The following is a 16,060-nucleotide window of genomic DNA, read 5'->3' as shown; positions in this document are numbered from 1 at the left end:
CCTTCCCGTGATCGGAGAGGCTCTGTGGGTCACTTTTGTAGTGACCTGGATATTGCCAGGATCCTTAAAGTAGCAGAATGTGTCTTCAGACGTAGGCGTGTCACCCCATGGATTGAGCTACACTCACCTGTTTCTTTGGGATATTACCCCTTTGCCCTGTTTGGGATAGAATGTTCCATGGAAACGCCCTTTGTGTGTCCCCTTCTCTTGCTCCGCCCTTGGGTGTGGCCTTCCTAGAGGTCAGTCAACCTGTTGACAGTGGACATCAGAAGCTAGACTCAGCCCCCTGAAACCTGACCCCTGGCCTCATTTGAATGGCTTCTCCTCAATAAAGGGGTTTAGCACACCCTCTCTTACTCTCTCTTTCTGCAGACCCTTAAGGTCAGAGGAGCTGTCACAGGAACCTCCCCAAAAAGGTATCTCTGTGTCTTGTGTGGTTATTTCACACAGCCCAGTTCCCCTGGAGTGATTCTGAGTGCTTTTGTCACGAGGAACGTGACAGGAAGCTGTCAGTCTTGGGGGACATTTTTAGGAGGCAGTAGTCTTTTAATTCCATGTTAGAAAGGACTCCTCTGTCCTTTTGAACATCCCGACAAAGGAAAAGTGTGTTCTGTCTCTGTTGCCTGCAAAGGTATCCATAAACTCTGGGGGCCACAGGGAAACTGCAGCCACTGTGGTCCCAGCTTATCTCTCTCAGTGGCTTGTATGTTGTAAGGAAAGAACTGAATAAAGGAAATAGCAAGAGAGAGAGGAGAGGCAGCCAAAAGTAACAGGTTTATTTGGGACAAACCTGTAGAGGGGTCCAGTGGAGACTGGAACCCACCTTCCACTTAGCCTAGGGAATTTACAGAGGAGCAAGGGAGTGAGGGAAGTTGTGTGTTTCGGTGGTTGTCAGGGAAGGGTCCTTGTGATTGTCACCTTCATTGTGGCGGTCACTGTTCCATGTCGAACAAAGTGTTTCTCAAGATTTAGTCTGAGGTCAGGCTGAGTCAGAGTTTCCAGGGGTGACTGTTGTTCTATGGTGGAGGATATGTTTCAAAATGGCGTTGTCAAGTTCTCCCTAACATTCTCACTTTGTTCTTTTTCTTTGATAAGAAAGGGGTGAAGGGAGATGGGGTGGCCGTGACTCTCTAGCTACTTCCTGCTGGGAGGGGGCTTCGTCCGAGGACTCCTGTCGGCCTTGGCATTGAGCAGCTCTCATGGAGCTCAGCAGGGGGATGCTCTGCACCCTCTGGTTGGTAGTGGAATCGATGGTCCTCTGTAAAGTAGAGGTGAAGAGCCGAAACACGGAGGGCCCCACACAAGGCCATAGTTATACAGAGAACTGGGAAGGAGAAAGGCACTAACCAAGAAAAAGAGCCAGGGGAGAAAACCATCCCACTCCATGTTCCATGAGAAGGAGTACTGATGGAATTTGGCAGCCTGGTCTCTTAACTTTTCATGCCTTCCCTCACCAGGCCAGACTTGTTCCTGTGAAAGCAGCAGGTCTCTCTCTCTCTCTCTCTCTCTCTCTCTCTCTCTCTCTCTCTCTCTCTCTCTCTCTCTCTCTCTCTCTCTCTCTCTCGTACCAGGGATTGAACTCAGGGATGGTTAACCTGAACCACATCTCCATCCCTTTTTATTTTTTATTTCAAGACAGGATCTCACTAAGTTGCTGAGGCTGGCTTTGAACCTGCAATCCGCCCGCCTCAGCCTCCCAAGCCACTGGAATTACAAGCATGTACCACCGTGCCCTGGGCAGCAGATCTCTTGTAGGAAAGGCACAGATTCCTCCTTTTTCTGCAGTTAATAAATTTAGTCCTCATCTGTTTTGGAGGATAGTCAACACCAATGGGTCTGTTTGGTCCTGAAGCATGGACAGTTGGGTGGGGATTTCTGGAAGGCTGTCGGCCATTTCCTTAGATGGTCCTGCAGCATGGTGGGTGGAGACTCCTCCTACTGCTGCTCCTGGGTGGTTGCTGTGGTTGTGCACTGACCCACCAGGAGGGGAGCCAGAGGGGCAGCTCGTTTTGGTCCAAGTAGGGTGAACATTGGGATGGGGAGTGGTCCCCCCTCAATGGGCCACTTAGGGTTGGGGGTGAGGAAGGCCAGGGTACATGTTCCTGTCCAGGGAGTGGTGAACAGATGTAAGTGCTGTTCCCACCCAGGATGAGGCTCCCTGGTTATGAAGGAGGCAGCCAGAGAGGTGCCAGGAGACTGCTGGCTGTAGTTGAGATGACTGTGGCCCCACATCCGACCCTGGTAAAAGGTAAAGGTGGCAGCTACGTGCTCAGCTCCGAGGGACCAATACTGTGTCCAGAAGTCGGGGCTCTTCAATTAGAATGTGGGGAGTTTGGAGGTTTAAGGACAGGTGCCCAGGTAAGGGGAGGCTGGCAGTGATCTGGACTGATGGGATAGGACTGCTGTTCAGAGAGGTGCACTGGTTCGTGGACCTCCACTGGGCACAGCCAGGACAGGTGTTTAGTCACAGGTGCGCTCCAAAGGGCGTGGGGAATGGGGGCTCTCCTAAGTGGCCTGTGGGTCCCGCACAGGCAATGTGCTCAGAAATGGGGCTGGGGAAGGAAAGGCACAGTTCCACAAAGAGGGAGGAGGGGGGCCACAGGCTCCTTCTCCTGGGCCCCCGACACAGAGAGGAGCCCAGGAGGCAGGAGGTGAGCAGGGCGCCCAGCTGGCCTGCCACGGAGCAGTGATGTGCGAGGCAAGGGGTGGGCAGCCGTGTATCAGAGGGCATGTGTCGCCTGGCACGTCACAAGCTCTGTTCTAACAGTTTTCTCAGGGGAGGGAGAGGAGCCCTCTGGTGCCCGCCCTGGTAGGAAGAGGCTGGCTGGCGACATCAGCGGAGCTCGGAGGGTGACCAGACCCAGCGGGTGGGAAGGGCTCTGGGATGGGCACCAAGCAAGGTCCTGGCAGTGAGGACAAAGACCCGGCAGAAGTTGGGGTGGGAGAGAGACGGGCAGTAAGAGAAAGACGGGTAGTAAAGAGATGCAGGTTCGCAGGGAGCATCCTCATCCTCCAGGTCTTCGGGTTTCGGGGTCCAGCGATGGAAGTGGGGCCTGTGGAAGAACGAGGAGGGGGGACGGGGTGAACGGTGGGTGACGAGTGGAGCTTTGCCCTTTTCAGCTTGGAATGGGGCGTCCAGGGCGGGGATGACCTCAGTGTGGCCTCTGGGGCATTGTCGAACTCCCCGATGTGGACCTACACGTTTGGGTTCAGGGGAGTCGGAGCGTCTGTTCCCCCGGCTGTGGGTTGAAAGGGCGCTGAGAGTCGGTGGGCTCAGGCAGGACTTGCTCTGCTTGTCGTCTGATTAGGCGACCTGTGGGGCGTGAGGCTGGCCAGGTGCCGGGAATGGGAGGGGCAGAAAGGAAAGCCCTGGAGCAGCAAGGGACGGCCACAGCGGAGCTCGAGGGCTCGGGTTGAGGGGTTTGGGGGGATAACTGGTAAACCAAGGAGCGCCAAGGGAGAAGCTTGGTGCAGGAATTTGGTGGGAGCATCGGCTTGGGGTGTGGTTTTAGGGGGGGCTGGGAGGCTCCCCTGTCCTGAGGGTGGGGGTGGCAGAGGTGTGGAGCCGCCATGTGATGTGGGGGCTGAGACAGGTTAGTGGCCTTGGAAACGCAGGCTGGGCCACTGTCCAGTTGGACAGAGGTGGGCAGCCGATTCTGGGCTGATGTGATCAAGGAGGACGGAGGCCACCGTGGGAGCCTTCTCCGAGGTGGGAGGAAAGGCTCTACCCGCCCTGTGAACGTGTCCCCAGGGTGAGCAGATATTTAGTGTTCTTGATGGGGGCATGGGCTGGAGTGGCTCTGCCAGTTCTGATCTGGGACGTGTCCCCGAGCTTGGTGGGAGGGAAAAGGAGGGGCCCTAAGCTCCTGGAGGGGACGCTGGGTGGGTTTGTGGCGTGGGGGTGATCTGTCTGAGTGTGGCCATCAGTGGGGAGTGCGAGTGAGGCCTGAGCAGGTGGAAAGGGGCAGTGCCCTTGTAAACAGGAAAGGGAAGCCAAGGAAAGACCTTTCTTGGGACAGGGGAATGATGGTTTTTGGTGATCCAACCATTTTTTGAGGGGAGTCCCAGGTTAGACTATTTTTTAATTTTCTGAGGCAGAATAACATGGAGTAAGGGAAGGGTAAATGGGGGTTGTGGAGGGGTGTGGTGGGGACTTGTCTAGGTTTTGTGTAAAAACAGTGGTGGCCAGTGGGGAAGGGCCTGGTCAGCAGGCTGCTTTGCTGCTACGTCTGCCACTGTGTGGCCTTTGGCTGTGGGGGTCAGCTGATCCTTGGTGTCCCCTGCAGTGGATGACAGATACAGCCAGGGGGGATTTTGCTATCTGAAGTAGGTTGTGGATAGATGGCCGTTGATGATAGGTGTCCCTCGGGTGGTTAAAAATCCCTGTTCTTGCCAGATCAGGGCAGGGGAGTGGGGACGAGGAAGGCAGGCTGGACTCGGTGTAGAGGATCACTCTGGTCCTGGAGCCCGAGTGAGCGGCTCAGTCAAGGCTGTTAACTTACCTGTCGGAGGTGGTCTGGGAGGTGAGGCCTCTGGTTGTGTAATCTGGTCACTGGACACCACGGCATACCCCGCCTTGGGGTGAGGGATTTTGAAGGAGGTCCCATCAATAAGCCGTGAAGGGCCACGGGGTAAAGGAGTGACTAAGATCTGGGAGAGGACACGGTATCTAACAGGTCGAGGCATGAGTGAGAGGGAAAGGGGTCTGAGCTGGGTCTGAGGAGGAGGGCGGCTGGGTCACGGGGCTGGCGGCGTGCACATCAGTGGATCATCTTCAGAGAGCCATGTGTGCTGGAGTCTGGGTGGGGAGGGAGGGGACAGAGCCAGGGCTGTCTGGTTCCTTCAGGTCGTGGGAGGAGAAGATGGTAATATGTTGACATGAAGTAAATTTGTGGGCCTCTGAGGCTAAAAGGGCCGCAGCTCCAAGCACCCTAGACAAGAGGGCCATCTGCACTAGTGTGTCCCATCCTGGGGGAACATCCAAAGATCCGACACAGGAATCCCAGGGCTACCTTCTGGGTGGTGTGGACACGGAGAAAAAAAGGGTCATTGTGGGTCTGGAAGCCCAAAATGGGGGCTTATAAGAGGGGGGCCTGTTTCAACTCCTTTTGGTAAGAGAAGGGTTGAGAGGTTCACCATGAGGTCACATGAGAAGCAGAGGGACTTAGCAAGGAAGCCAAAGTTAGGAACCCAGAGGCGGAAATAACTGCCAGTCCCAGAAAGGAGAGAGGATCACGTTGAGTGGGGACTGGCGGTCCTGAAGGAGCTGTCTAGGGACAGAGGGAGTGGCTGGGACCTGGGGAGCAAGCATGAGTCCCTAGTGGGTCAGTCGGGCTGGAGCCACGTGGGCCTGCTGGGGGGAGGTGCAGTAGCCTAACTTATTTAGAAAATTAAGAGGAGGTTGGTGTGTCCGACAGAGAGGTCACAGGGTGGGGGGGCTGCAGAGGAGCAGGTCACCCACGTGCTGAGGCAGAGGACCAGGGAGAGGTTGGGATTAGCCAGGTCGTGAGAGAGGGCTTGGCTGAGCACAGGGCCTGTCCCTGAAGCCCCGAGGAAGGACCGTCCAGGTCAGTTGGGTGGAGAGGCGGGTGTCGGGGTCTGTCCCCATGGAGGCAGATAGATCTTGAGAGGAGGGTCTGATGGGATGGTGACTGGTGACGGGGCATCTCTGAGGCCGAGGACTGGGACTGGGTGGCAGATGAGGGAACAGGAGCAGGCGTGAGGGCTGGGATGAGGATGCGTTGGGACAGCGGCTGGTTAGTGAGGGGAGGTCCTGGACTAGGGGGACAGGACCCTCAGGCTCTCCACCAGCCAGGACTGGGGTCTGTCCCGTGGGGCGTTGGCGGGCGGAGGGTGTTAGCCCCGAGAAGACAGGAAACAATGGGCTTGGGGCCCTGAGGTCTTGGGGACTGAGGGATGTGGCCCTGTGCAGGAGGAGGCGGGTCTGCAGGGAGATCTTAACAGGAGTGTGGAGGGTGGCCGCGTGGGTTGGAGGTGTCCCCTGCCAAGGCTGACACCTCAAGGAGGAGCTGACAGGGGAGGCCTAAGAGGATAAAGGGGCAGCGGGTGTGGGGAGCTGTGGCGGGAGCTGAATGAGTGGAGGCGTTGGCTTTGGTCAGAGTGTCCCCAGCGAGGATGGGCATTGGCATTGGGTGTGACCAGGAAGGAGTGTGAGAACAGAGTGTCGGGAAGTTGCAGAGCAGAGGACCCATTCCTTTAGGGGCAGGCGCAGAGGGACTTCCCTCAACGCCAACAATAGAGGTGAGGAAGCTTCTGGAGGAGGTGAGGAAAGACTTGCCCGGTCCAGTAAGAAAGAGCAAGGCTCACCAGTGCCGATGGCGTCACCCTGGGCTGGACTGAGTGATGGCGGTGGGGGTGACAGTCCAGGGGCTGTCTGTCTTCTGTTGGTCGGCTGATTGTCCTCAGGCTGAGGGGTTTCCAGCCTGGGTTTGCATCCGTGGACTGTGGGAACTGGAAGCCAACGGGAGGAGAGTCTCGCTGAGCGCATTCCAATTTCCAGGGTCCCCTTTCGTGGCAGACAGGGTAGAGCCCTGGCGGAGGTTTAGAGTTGGGGCCTGTGTTTTCCCAGTGTCCCTGCTGGCCACATGTGAAGCAGGTGCCTGGAGGTGTGGAGGATGACATGGAGGACACCTGTTTATGGGGTCTGTGGGGCCCTTGTCTGAGTGCAGCTGCCCACACTTGGTATTCAGTCTGACCTCATTTTGAGTTTGGGGGTTTGTGGGGGAAATACCGAGGACTGAACTCAGGGGCACCACTGAGCCACATCCCCAGCCCTATTTTGTATTTTATTTAGAGACAGGGTCTCACTGAGTTGCTTAGCCCCTTGCTATTGCTGAGGCTGGTTCTGAAGTTGTGATCCTCCTGCCTCAGCCTCCTGAGCTGCTGGCATGCACCATCACACCCAGCAAGATTTTGGGTTTTTGATCCTCCTCTCTCTTGTTGTGGACCCTGAAGGCTGGTCTTACAAGTTCATGTTGAGGGGTCTGGTCCGTCCCCAGGTTTGGAGCTTTTCTCTGATACATTGGGCAGACTGGGAGGTGAAATGTCAATGAAGGTAGAGTCTGCCATCTTCTGAGTCAGGGTTGTGGTTGGTGTATTTAATCACAGCCTCTGAGAGGCCGGAGAGGAAGGGGGCGGGGTTTCCACCAGCGCCTTACGTGATTTCTCTCATCTTTCCATAGTTGACGGCCGTTAAGGCAGACTTTTCCATTCTGGCCAGGAGGCAGGTAATTAGGAGGCCTAGCTAGGAGGAAAAGATGACATAAGTGTCACACCAAGTGACATCATAGGACTGTGTGATGTGATTCCTTCCAAAAGTTGGTGGCATCTGAGGCAAGAGAGCCTAAAGGGTTTTCTACTGTGAGAGGTCGCCTAGGGAAGGCTGGACATGAATTGGTACAATGCCTTCAGCACCTGCCACCTTGCAGAGGGGAGGACCTAGGAGGGAGCAGAGGGCTCCCGAGGAGGAAGGGTGTGGGAGCCAGTGTGGGGTGGGGAGGGACGGATTAAGGTGGGTGAGGATGGGCATAAGGAGGAGGTTCATCTTGGGGTCAAAATCAAAGGGTGAGGGAGCAGAGAAAGGGGGTTGGGAATACCTGGGAGGGGGGTTGGGGAGAAGAATGTGAAAAGCTGAGCAGTTCTGACAGAGAGAAGGCCTGGAGCCAGAGGCCTAAAAATAGGGGACCTCCGACCATTTGCCATTGTGGTGGAGAACATTTTCAAGGTCCTGGAGAATTTGGAAGTCAAATGTGCTCTTTTCTAGCCAGTAATTGTCCTTGTCCATTTGTAGGAGGCCAGGCAGGATCACAGAAGAGTACCAGTCTTTCAGGTTTGACTGTCTTGGAGCCCCAGGGTCTGGATGTGTTTGGGAAGGAACCCCACGGAATCGTCCTTGGGGGGGCTTTGAGGGGATGTGGCCCACAGTGGACAAAATGGATTGAGGAGGGCCCTTAAGGACAGAGAGAAAAGCCAAAATCAAGGGGCTTCCCCCAAAGAACTTGGTTTCTCTAAGGTCATTCCAGGATGCAGGGATGGAATGACAGGTGATGGATGGGTGTTGTTGTCCCAGTGGCTGTGGGAGTTTCTCTCACCCAACGCTGGGTTGGTCAGAGGAAGAGTATCCAAGGAGAGAGAAACTGAGGCAGGGATTCCAGGAACTCAGGGGAGCTGGAGGGGGTCACTCACCCAATAGGCAAGAGCCAGTGGTGGAGAAGTGCAGCAATATGAGTGGTTCTTACCAGAGCCACGGGAGGGACAGGAGGGAGAATGAGAGAGAGAAAGAAAGAGAGACAGGGTCAGGGTTAAGGGAAGGCCTGGAGGGGGCCGCCCATGGTGAGAACCTCCAACACCAGTCAGGGTTTCCACACCAAAGTATAAGGAAGGAAGGAATGAAGGAAATGGAGGGGAGGGGAGGGGAGGGGGCCCAGTGGAGACCGAGACCTTCTTCTGCTTACACCTAGGGAAGTTAAAGGGGAGTGAGAGAGTGGGGGAATTTTTGTGGTTAGGCCGTTGCTAGGGGGTTGTCATGGGAAGGTCCTTGTGATTGTCACCTTCATTGTGGTGGTCACTGTTCCATGTCGAACAAGGTATTTCTCAAGATTTAGTCCCAGATAACAATTTCCTTCTTGTGTAATGATGGAGCATTGTCTGGGGTTTAGGTCAGGCCGAGTCAGTTACCATGGGGTGACTCTTGGTCTAAGATGAAGGATATGTCTCAAGATGGCATTGCCTGTGTCAAGTTCCACCTGACATATGTAAGGAGGGGTGGGGAGGTGGGGCTAGAGCACTAGAGGGATCTTAGACATTGCAGCTAGGGATCTACCTAGGCCCAGGAAGTGGCTGCTGAAAGTTGCCTCTGGTTCTGGGGCAGTGAGAGGTGGAGGAAGGGCACCAGGCAGCGCAGGCTGAGTTCAGAGACTAGGGAAGCGCCACCTGCTGGCTAGAGCTGCCATGGCCGTGGGGAAGATGGCCACGCACTTCAGGGCAGATCCAGCCTCCTCACTCCAGGCTGCAGGTTACTCAGTTACACAGTAATTGGGCAGCAGAGCAGGTTTGGGCAGGTTTGGGAAGCATTGTAGAGGCTTAGCAGGAACCAGCCTTTCCCACTTAGTTGTCCTTAAGAGCAATTCAAGTAAAAATGATGATTCAGAGGAACTGTTTCAGTCTGGGGTTGTGATTCAAGTAGTAGAAACTGGGCTGGGAATGTAGCTCAGCGGTAGAGCAGTTAGTTACCCAGCATGTGCAGAGAGCTGAGATCAGTCCCCATCCCTGCCAAGAAAAAGTAACAGAAACGGACTGATTGAAGCAGAAGAGGAATGTCTTAGAAGAATATAGGGGAGCCCCTTAAATAATTGGGAAGATGACAGAGAGGAGGATACATTTGTAATCCCAGCAACATGGGAGGCTGAAGCAGGAGGATTGCAAGCTCAAGACCAGCCTGGGCAACCTAGTGAGGCCCTGTCTCAAAATTTGAAAAAATAAACATACAAGGGCTGGGGGATGTAGCTCAATGGTAAAGTGCCCTTGGGTTCAAACCCTAATATTTCAAAATAATAAAATAATAGGGAGGATGAGTGAGCCAGCTTAGAGGATGTGCAGTCAGGAACACAGACCAAATCAGATTACAGGACAGTCCTTGTGAAGGAACCCTGGCTGAAAACTGTGGGTGTAGACGCTGCTTCTTCCATGGTCAAGTGGAGCGCTGGAGACTACTCTTACCACTGCTGCCGTGGGCATCTCTGGAGATTAGGGGGAGCTGCTGCCTCTCACAGGAATGGACGATGCACCTTCCTTAGTTCTTCATTTTCCCTGCTTTCCACGTGTCTGATTGGAGGAGCTCTGATCAGGTGCTCTGCCTAGTTCCAAGGCTTCCAGGCTACACCTGACACTTGCTGAGCCTGAGGCTGAGGCTGAGGTGGAGGGAGGGGCTCAAATGGAAGATTTCCCAAAAAGGCAAAGGGAATTCAGGAGTTGAGTGGCCAAAACAAGGAAAGCATTGAAGAGGCTGAATTGCATCACAGGGTGCATCCTGAGGCCACACATCTTTGTGGTAAATAGAGGCAGGATAATTTTAATTGAGCAATTAGGTAAGTTGTAGCTTGATTAAAATATACACAGGAATAGGGTCAAACAGCAGAAGGATTCTTTTTTCTTAAATTTTTTAATATTTATTTTTTTTTAGTTTTCGGCAGACACAACACCTTTGTTTTCATGTGGTGCTGAGGATCGAACCCGGGCCGCACGCATGCCAGGCGATGCCAGGCGAGTGCGCTACCGCTTGAGCCACATCCCCAGTCCCCAGCAGAAGGATTTTTATTTGGAAAACCATTTGATTTAGTTTACTTCCAAGGTATAGAACTCAGATTACTGGGTAGAGGAGAGATACTGACCATGGAAGCACTAGAAGATAAAAATGGTTGCTCAATATAAGGAAGTGTTTTGTTTTTGTTTTTGTTTTGTTTTGGGTACTCAGGATTGAACCAGGGGTGCTTAACCACTGAGGCACATCCCCACCCCTTTTTATATTATAGAGACAGGGTCTCGCTGGGTTGCTTAGGGCCTTGATAAGTTGCTGAGACTGGTTTTGTTTGTTTGTTTGTTTAACTTTTCTTTATTCAGTATACAATAGCGGAGTCAATGGGTAGAACACTCGGCATGGCTCATTTTCAGGACAGAAAATGGCCAACTGAGACAGATTTTGAACTTGCGATCCTCCTGCCTCAGCCTCTTAAACCACTGGGATTATAGGCATGTACCACCACACCCCGTGATATTTGTGGGGGGGTGGGTACCGGCGATTGAACTCGGGGGCACTTGACCACTGAGCCACATCCTGAGCCATATTTTGTATTTTATTTAGAGGCAGGGTCTCACTGAGTTGCTTAGCGCCTCGCTGTTGCTGAGGCTGGCTCTGAACTTACCATCCTCCTGTCTCAGCCTTGTAGCTACTGGGATTACAGGCGTGTGCCACCACACCTAGTATTTTTTTTTTTAATATATGTTTTAGTTGTAGGTGAACACAATACCTTTATTTTAGTTTAATGTGGTGCTGAGGATTGAACCCAGTGTCTCATGCATGCTAGGCGAGTGCTCTACCCCTGAGCCAAAATCCCAGCCCTAATTTTTTTTATATAAAGTTTTTTTTTTCTTTTTTGGCTGTATGATATCTCATCAGAGGGATACAGAATAATTTAACTAAATGTTTCTCTGTTGTTAGGTAATCAGTTCTCTCTCTCTCTTTTTCATTTTAAGTAATATTGCAGAGTTGGGTGAAGTGGCATGTATCTGTAGTCCCAACTACTTGGTTACTGAGGTGGGAGGATCACTTGAACTCAGGAGCTTTGGGCCAGTCTGAGTAACACCGCGAGACTCTGTCTCTAAACATAATAAATAAATGAATATATAATAATAATAATGTTGGGCTGGGGTTGTGGCTCAGTGGTAGAGTGCTCGCCTAGCACATGCAAGGCCCTGGGTTGGATCCTCAGCACCACATAAAAATAAATAAAAGTATTGTGTCCAACTACAACTAAAAAATAAATATTTAAAATAATAATAATAATGTTGCAATGACTATTTTGTGTGTATAAAATCTTTTCTTTCTTTAGGATTATTTCTTGTATGGGGCTGGGGATGTAGCTCAGTGAGGAGAAGCATGAGGGCCCAAGTTCAATCTCCAGTAATGCCTTGGCAGTGCTTTCAGAATTTCTTTTAGGGAAGGAACTGTCTTTATTAGGGGAAATAAGCCTCTTAGAGGGAGAAGGTTAGATCTTCAGGGCATGATTATTGGCAGGAAGCCAAGCAACGAAGCTATATGACTAAAATGTCTCTTTCTGCCTGGAGCAATCTGTTGTGCTAGAGAGGGTGGGCCGAGGAGAGAAAGGTAGGGCAGGGAGGAAAGGGGTAGAGAGCAATTTGGGAGAACAGGCCCTAAGGGGCGAAGGGGGCTTAGAACCTCAGTGGGAGATACAGAAAGCCCCTTAATGAGCTCTGATGGGTGACTTTACATCATGTGCCTCTGCCCCACCAGCCAGAGTATCACAATGTCTTCTGTACTCATGTTTTGTGTGGGAAGAGGTGTGGGAAGTCCTTGGAAAGGGCTGAGTTTCATCTTTAGATTTCTGAACTGTGGTACAGTAACAGCCTGGGAAGCAGAAGCCCAAGAGGCAGACGTAATTAGAATATAAGTCTCCAGAAATTTGCAGAAGTCTTAGGGAGGGCTTTGACTTTCACAGTCCATTTTTTCTACAATCTCAAAAGGCAAGGAGGTTGACATCTAAGTTCTAAAAGTAATATTCATTTCAAAAAGTAGGAAAAAAAGGAAAGCAAGAAAGAAGCGGGGGTGGGGTGGGGGGAGTCACTGAGAGTTCCAATACCAGAAAGCTGAGGGTGTAGCATATGAAGTGGTAGGAACTGGGAGAGGTAATCTGTGTATGTTTATGTTTTATTACAGATTGAAGCCAGGGCCTTGCACATGCTAGGCAAGTGATCCACCACTGAAATACATCCCAGCCCTTTTCCCTTTTTATTTTGAGACAGGGTCTAAATTGCTGAGGCTGGCCTCCAACTTGCAATCCTTGTGTCTCAGCCTCCAGTGTAGTTGGGATTATAGGCGTGCACCACCATTCCCGGCTCAGCATTGCTTCTTCTTGGAAGCCACACACCTTCTCTGGGCCTGTTTCTTCACTGGGACGAGGAGAAGGTTGTACTAGATGACCTCTCAGTTCCCTTCCAGCTTTGAATTTCCTTTTGTAAGACTTGCTGGACTTGTCTTACCGGCCCAGGGGCGCCCTGGTGCGCTCCTCCCTCAGCTGCCGCTCCTGAATCTCGCGCCAGAGGGCGCTGGATACGGGCTCAGAGAAGCGTGCGGTGGGCGGAGTGGCGAAATCAGGGGAGTCTCCAGGACGTGCTGTGATTGGCTGCGACCGGGCGGAAGGGGGCGTGGAGGAGGGGGGAACCGAGCTGCGCGGTGACGTCGCTCTGGCGGGGGCGGGGCTGGGCCACCGAGCGTGTGACGCCGCGGCCGCGGCGGAGCTGGGGATTAATGGGAAAAGTTTTGGCAGGAGCGGGAGGATTGTGCGGAGCCTGCGGGACGGCGGCGGTGGCGCGGGAGGAGGCCAGGACAGGTCAGGACGGGTCGGGGGAAGCGAGCAGGCAGGCGGCGGAGGCCAGCGGCGGGCCCGGGCGGAGACGGCCAGCTGGCCTGGGGCGCGAGGCCCGGCGGGGAGCGGGGTGGGGGAGCGCCGGGGTCCGTGGACAGCGGCGCTGCAGCTTCCCAGCGCTGCGACCCGGGCAGCCCCACCGTCGTCCTATGCCCTGCTGGCGCCCCGCGCCTCTGTCCCTGCACCCCCATCCTTTGGACCCCCGTGGCTGTTTGAGCGCAGGTCACCGCCGTTTCTGACCCGACTCCCTGGCCCCTCTTGGGCCTCGTGGCTCGGTCTCCTGCCACTTCTCTGGGAGCACCATCTCTGGCCCGGGATCCTGGCTCACTCCTCTGATCTCTTCCTTCATCTCTCTGTGATGTCCCCCAGTCCTCCTCTCTACCTGGCTCTCCTTCGGGAACTCGCCTCTCGCTCGTTATCCTTGCCTCCTGCCTTCACCTTCCATCCTTGCCCTTTTAGTCTTTGCTCTCTCCAGCTCTGCCCCACGTTGCCTGGTCACCCTCAGTATTACAGCTCCCCATTCTTCTCCTTGGGTTGTTATTTTGAGGCTTGTTTCGGCCCCGTGCTTGCAATCCCTGTCTGCCTAAGCTTCACCTACCCTGGCTACCTCCTGTTTCTTGCCCATCTAATTTCCTCCATATCAGCTCTGTCCTCCACATTCCTGTCCTTTCCTTCCAGGTTCCTTGCCTTTTCTTGGGGGAGAAGTGTTAGCTCCACACTCTACTCTGCTTTCACTTGACCTCCACTTAAGATACCCATAAGGTAGGATTGGGGGTTTGAGCCCATGATTAAATTAAGGGGGGTGAATGTCTGAAATAACAGTTATGTCTGTGTGGGAGAATTTACTGGAGTGTTGCATCAGGGATGATGTCCAATTTGTAGCCCATTCTTCTAATCTCAGCTTTAATACTTCCCTTTTATGAGTCTGTTGACTTCCAGGAACCCTTGGGGAGAGACTGTGCCGAGTTGGGTGTGTGCCAGGGGTAGCCTGAGGCCTCATCCAACTCTTTTTCCCTTCCAGGAAACAGGATTCTATGTCTTTTCATTTGGAAACAACACTTTCAAACCATGATACCCATTCTGTCTGCTCTCACTCCCACCTTCCATACTGTGCCCCATCCCTAAGAGCTAAGAAAAGTGTCCAGAAGCTATGCTGTAGAGAATACCTGTGGTTCTCAATCTTTGTATTCTGATTGGTTCCAGAACATTTTTTTCCTATTTGAATTTTGAAATAGATCGCTGGCCTCCTTGCCTTGGGGCTGTCAGGCCTCTGTTCCTTTTATTATTGGTGGCTTGAACCGGTTGCTGATTTTCTCTTGTGTATCTTTAACTGACTGAATGTGCCTCTGCTGTTGGTCACTGAACAGGTTCTCTTGGAGTCTTATCTCCCTACTTTTTCTTGGGGAACTTAATTTCCTGTGGATCCAGGAAGGAGGCTGACTCCAAAGCTCTGTTCACTTTGCCCAGGCCTAGTCTGGGGTATCAAGTTGATATCTGCCTGGGCAGTTATGGGGCTGCATTAGATAGATCTTGCCAGGATCTTGAGTTGTCTGCTTCCAGACACCTGGATCATTGTCTTGGGCTAGAGAGCCCATCATCTTGATCGTGTGTCTGGACATTTAACCTTCTTTCAGAAAGTTCTTTTCACATTCCTTCAATTTGAGCTCTTTTATTTGGCATTCATCCCCTGGAGAAATCTTCAGGAAATAATATATCCTCTGTTTCTGTCCAATCTGGTCTTGGAGGATTCTGAAAATGTGACCCACTCTCAAGTTCAGAGATGAAGGCCTGTGGTTTCACTGGTTCTAGGTTTCTAGGTCTCCTCTTTTGAGGATCATGCTCTCTCTCTTTGAGCCAGAATTGGCCACAGAACTGGCAGCCTTGAGGAGCTGTGGTGGAGAGCCAACTAAACCCGCTCGACCAGACCTGACACTTTTGTAACTCTCTTACACACTGACCCTTTTCTGGAGCAGCCATAGGATCATGGATGATGTATCACTGAGCCAGTCCCCTCTCCATTGACCCCAGAGCCTTGTCTATGCAGTACTTGGGGCGATTTGGGAAAAGTGGACCAGAAGGGGTTTTTGGTTCTTATGAAAAACATTCCTAAGAGAAGTCTTTTTTTTTTTTTTTAACTTTTTTTCCCTTGTAATGGACTTTATTTATTTATTTATATGTGGCACTGAGAATTGAACTCAGCACCTCACACATAAGCCCCCTCCAGAGTTTTAACGGGTCATTCTTGAAGTCAAGGTCCAGTGTTTGATAGTAACTTGGTCCAGTCTCTGACTTCTAAAAAGGATTTCAGCTGACTCTGGTGGGCAGTGGCTGCTTCCCTGCCTTTGCTTACCTGTTAGTAGTGCTCCCCACTGAGGGGCAGTGAGGGGCTTTGTTACAGGCAGAGCCAGTCCTGGTGGAGTGGCTTGGACAGCAGCAGCCCTGGCTTGATAGCCTGTTGCAGTTTGTCCACTCTGTGGTCTTTGAGTGGGTAGTCATGATTATTGATTACTAAGTTCCTGTTCAGTGATTTTGTAGGGCCTGGTCAGCTTGCCTGTGTTTCCGCGCTGTGGGGTGGCAGGCCCCTGATGGTGTTCTTCTCGTGGTGTGACCTGTCAGCTCCTATGTTCTACTGCCTTTCTCCTTGCCTCTTCTCCACTGCTTTTTGGTGTATACCTCAGCCCACACAGGAAGAGGGACCCCCCCCACTCAGCCACCACCCCCACCTGTGGCCTCTTAGCTCCTTTCCCTGAGGGCCCAGTAGGACAGTCAGTGTCAGGTACTGACCTGGGAAGCTGGTGGGCCTCTGTTTGGGGTAGAGTGCGGCTGCCTGACTGTTGTGTAAGCTGTCCTCAGGGCCTGAGGAGCCTGGCATGTCCTGG

At 52.7% G+C, this 16,060-nt stretch overlaps 1 protein-coding gene across 3 annotated transcripts in view; it reads left to right on the top strand.

Moving 5' to 3' along the window:
* Positions 1-13,009: 13,009 nt before the first annotated feature.
* Positions 13,010-16,060, top strand: part of Ppard (peroxisome proliferator activated receptor delta) — a 72,842-nt gene continuing 69,791 nt past the window's right edge. For 2 of the 3 annotated variants that reach the window (XM_046464497.2, XM_046464496.2), the window contains exon 1: positions 13,010-13,145. The gene's annotated coding sequence lies outside the window, so the exon portion shown is untranslated. Of the gene's footprint in view, positions 13,146-13,871; positions 13,944-16,060 lie in introns of those variants that run through there. The other variant, XM_058585580.1, reaches the window with a different exon arrangement.

Source organism: Marmota monax, unplaced genomic scaffold, assembly GCF_021218885.2.
Source record: "Marmota monax isolate L192 unplaced genomic scaffold, Marmota_monax_Labrador192_F-V1.1 WCK01_AAM20220418_F8-fsc00211, whole genome shotgun sequence".
Taxonomy (NCBI): domain Eukaryota; kingdom Metazoa; phylum Chordata; class Mammalia; order Rodentia; family Sciuridae; genus Marmota; species Marmota monax.
This window is presented reverse-complemented; position numbering and strand designations above follow the sequence as displayed.